We start from the raw sequence: 5,030 nt of genomic DNA, 5'->3' as shown, positions 1-5,030 counted from the left end.
CTCCCACATAAAGGTATAAGATATAAATGAATGCGAGCTACCAGTATCTATCAGTATATCTGCAGATAAGGCATAAATAGAAATCGTACGGTGGAAAATGGATCCGTCGGCTTGCTGCGCCTCCTCTCTGGTGACCGCATGAATATGCCCAGTCTCTGGAGGAGGAAGAGGTGGTAACGCTGCCTGCGACTGCTGCGTCTGGGCAGGAGCCTGCCACTGAGGTGATACTGGATACTGCGCCAGAGAAGTCTGAGAGGGCGGCGACTGATACTGTACCAATGGATGGGACTGCGCCTGATACTGAGATAGGGGCTGAGGCTGCAGTTGATACTGCCCCTGAGTCAGATAATAAGGTCCCGAAACGGAGCTCTGGGGTACTATGGGAGTACTGGGGTACTCCTGTCCGAGCATGCCAAATGCAGCTGCTGCAAGGGGAGCAATCCGCTGCTGGCCATATGAAGGTTGGGCTCTTTGCCCTCTTCGATAAGTTCTGGATTGACTGGACTGTCCTCCATGACCAGACCCTTTGGAAGTCATATGCTGAGTCTTCTACGGACAATCTCGGCTCTGGTGCCCAGGCAGTTTGCAATGGAAGCAAACTGACTGTCCCAGAGAGCAGGCTGGGGTGATGTGATCTCTGGACCCACATTTGAAACAGCGAATGTCGTTGGCGGGTTGTTTCCGGTTCTGCTGTGGAGACCGAAAATGTCCTGAGGAAGACTGCCCTGATTTCTGAGGCCTACGAAATACCCCAGAAGTACCCTGACCTGGCCGACTGCGACCGCTCTGCTACTGTGTAGCATATGGTTGCTGGATCTGTCCAGACGTCTGACCAGGTTGCTTCCTTTTTCTGTCCAGAAACGCTCTCTGCTAAGCTGACTCAATTATGAGGGCTCTGCCCAACGTCTCCAAATAAGATGCGCAACCAAGACCGACAAGCCTTACTTGCAAATGTCCATCCAACCCCTGAATGAACTGCTGCATATGTGAACTGTCCTCAACAACTAGTTCTGGATAAAATCTAGCTAATCTGTCAAACTCTGCATTATACTCTATCACCGACCGGTTGTTCTATCGCAGACTCAGGAAATCCTGCCGACGAGCCATCTGATAAGCTCGTGGAAAGAAGCGGCTCTCAAAAGCCTATTTGAATCTGACCCAAGTGATGTTCTGCTCGCCGATGATGGAACGCTGAGTAACCCACCAAATGTCGACCTCATCCCGTAAGTGAAAAGCAGCCAGCTCTACTTTCTCCCATTCGGAGCAAGCCATGTAGAAGAAGGTCCGCTCCATCATCTCAATCCAAGACAGGGCCACACTCGGATCAAGGTCTCCTCGGAAGAGTGTAAATCGACTCTTCATCGACTCTGCTAATGCTGGGATCCGAGCTCGTGCCGCGACAATGCCAGTGAGATGTGTCGGAACGACTGCCTGAACTGGCGGAAACACTGGAGCTGATGCTACAGGTGGTACCGCTAAATAGACCGGGGGAGGTACTCCCGGTGCTACTGCATAAACTGGGGCATATGCCGCCGGTGACACTGCAGGGTGAGCATAGGTGGCCGCGGTTGGATGTACGGTAGGTAGTGGTACCGGATGTGGAGCAACCGGTATCGCTGGTGCAAGTACTGCTGGGTATACTGTAGGAACTGGGGGCACAGGTGCCACTGGTGTTGGGTACACGGTAGGTCCAGGTGGCGGTGGTGCCGAGTACGCCGTAGGCTGGCCCGAAGCAGGTGCGGGGTATGTCGGTAGTACCCTGGTGGTACTGTAAATACGGTAGGAGTGGGTACAGTCGGTACAATCGAGGTAGGTACCTCTAAAGGAGCCATCGGGATCTGAGAACCCGACGCGGCCGCAATATCTTGAGTCTGAACCTGACTGACAGGCTCAACCCCAGTAGGCATCTCTGGCAAGTCCAGAGATCTCAAGATCCTCGTACGTGGCTGTCCAGCACCACGTCTCGCAGTAATACGTGTAGATCTCCTCATATCTGTTAAGTTATATCACAGATATTACCACAAGTATAACAATCATAAAATAAACATCATACCTATTTGTCGTCTGGAGATGTTCCGTCACTGTCCAGTCCCCAAATTAACCTCGGAATTCCGTACAAGAAAATCACCGAAAATCCATATAAATCTGAAACGAAAGTCCAAAACATAACATAATAGACATCCGTGCTAATCCGAAATAAATACCCAGTTTGACTCACAAACTTGGCTAACCCAAATATCCAGAACACCAAAAGCAAGTATCATGACCCGCTCTGATACCAATAAATAGGTATCAGCTAAATCTCAAAATCTGTAACACGATAAACAACAAGTATCGCCAAACTTAGCGCTCTGATACCAAATTAATTGGTTTAAGGTTATCCCAAATATCCAAAATACGAAAATAAAGGATCGTAAAACTTGGCTCTGATACTAAATAAATTGTCACGCCCCGGGGAAGTCCCTGTCCGAAGAAATTTCGGCAGCATCACCCCTGTACGACTGACAATCTGAAACTTTCTACAATGCCCTCTAGGCCACATATACCTCGGCCAACACGGCCGGAATAATAACAGTAACAATAACATAACACAGAGACATCCACGCAGTATAATAGTCAATAAACTAGACAGTGATAAGGGGACTCAAAAACAACCCTACTTAACTACACCCATAAAGCTTAAATCACAACGAACTTACCTCTTCTGCCATTCAAGCAGGCATGTAGCAAAACATATCCAAATCCAAACCTCTCGACAATAAAAATCCATACAAGATCCAAACGTATCTAAAATAGAATAAGTCTAAACATAGGCTAAACAAGAAAACTAAAAGATCAACACGACGTCCTCGTGGACTGCAGGGGACTAGCGACTAGAACCCTCTGGACAGCATCAACCTGAAAATAACAACGGAGGAGGGTGTAAGTCCAATACTCAACGGGTATCAACTGATATGCATAATAAAGAAAATAACAGGCAGCACTAATCATGCGTACAGTCTCCTAATACAAGAAGGATAAATGCAACTGAAACAAAACAGGAGAAAACTGTACTAACCAGGACCAAGGTATAAGTACAACAGGGTTGTCAGACCGAGAGTGTCATAAATCTTGTATGCATGTCAACCATATGCATCCATATAAATGTAACAAGTAAATGCAGCAAACACAAGCAATAAATGCATCATGCATATGATGCAAATGTCATGGTCACCCCTGACACCAGTCAGCCATGTCACACACAATGGTGAGACCGAGTGGGTAGGGATGTGACAACCGTGCACTCTGCCATCACTGCCCCTGATGAGTGACTGAGTTGACGGGATGCTGTCGGAGTACACCTATCCTCCTACCCCAAATCATAAATGGGGGAGCACAATGCTCTCATCTCCTGATACACGATGACGGGGAGGAATCTCTACCGGCTACCACGCTGCGTCACACTACCCATGAGCGGACCAACGAAGCCAAACAAAGTCCAACTGCCTGCCGGCTACCACGCTGCGTCACACTACCCATGAGCGGACCAACGAAGCCAAACAAAGTCCAACTGCCTGCCGGCTACCACGCTGCTACACTAAACCAATGGAGCCAAACAGAGTAGAACCGTCTGCTGGCTACCACGCTGAGTTACCAGACCAACGGAGCCAAACAGCAGAACTGTCACAGACCTGTCTGATATACTACTAACCCATGAGTGGTAGTGTGTACAGATACATGTAACTAGTGATGTGCTCGATAATAATGGAGCCGCTATCGCACAACATGCAATCATGCGAGATGATGCATGATACTAAACATGACAATATCCTGAACAACATAGCAATATGCATACATAAATATAAATGGTGTACCATAAGAAAATAAATCAAATTAAGGTACACAGACCAAATAAGGTATCAAAAATCCTAGGTCCTGAACATGATAAATAACAAGGTTGTGTCACTACCTCTATAAATATGCATAATCATGTAAATACTAACATGAGGTGCATAGCAAATAAACAAACAAGCATGTAACAGATCAAGTAGTGATCAACCGAAGTAAATAAAAAAACCCAATCGTTGCTATTTGTTAAAGACATTATTATGCATATCAAATGACATAAAGTCAAAGTACCCGCCTCCAAATCGAAAAGTCCAAACCGGTCCAAATTCGACATCGAGATACTCGTCTCGCGTCAAAGTCCTATGTCACCAACACATATATATTTTATTTAGCTACAATTTACATAAATAGCTAAATAAAATTCTTAAGAACTATTTAGGGCAAAACCCTAAACTATAAACCTCAAGCTACCTAAACAAAATCTAACAATAAATTAGGGTTAGTTATCTAATCCCTAATCCACCATTAGATCAATAATCCAAACTTAATTCCATTACACATAAACAATTATAAGATCTAAATCCAAATAACCAAATAAATCTACACAACCTAATGATCAAATAATTATCAATTAATTATGTGCCAATTTATACCTCACTCACACATATATTCAATCACCTAATCCTTCCCTTGTTACTGCTGGATCAAGATTTATGGCCGAAATTGTTGCCGGCGGTTTGAACCAAAGTAAGTGGCTGTGGAACACTCCTTCACTGCCTGGATTAAGCAAGATCAGGAAAGATCAATCCACAACCAAGAACCTCCTTGCTGGACAAAGAAACCCTAATCAGTAAATTTTCCTTTCCAAACTAAGTACCCAAATCCGAAATCGTTACCTCTACAGTGGCAGCAAGCAACACAAAGGCTAGTAGTGGCACTAGATAAAAATAGGTGGCTCGGTAGAACCCTTGAAGTCCGGATAACCCTTCCCCTCCCGCGATCAGTGGCGGCGTCGGCTAGGGCAAAAGGAGTAGCAGCAGGCGCTAGGGTTGAGGAGGAAGATGAAGAGAAGTTTCGATCGGTTGGCAGTGTTGCTCGGGTCGAGAGTCGACGACGGCGTCAGCAAAGTACCGTGGTGGTCGGCTAGGGCAAATGGAGAAATTGGCCGGCGACAGTGCTGCACAGAAGCCAATCTAGGCACG

This window comes from Zingiber officinale, chromosome 11A (genome assembly GCF_018446385.1).
Source record: "Zingiber officinale cultivar Zhangliang chromosome 11A, Zo_v1.1, whole genome shotgun sequence".
Taxonomy (NCBI): Eukaryota; Viridiplantae; Streptophyta; class Magnoliopsida; order Zingiberales; family Zingiberaceae; genus Zingiber; species Zingiber officinale.
The sequence above is the reverse complement of the archived record's forward strand: the minus strand, read 5'-3'. Positions refer to the sequence as shown.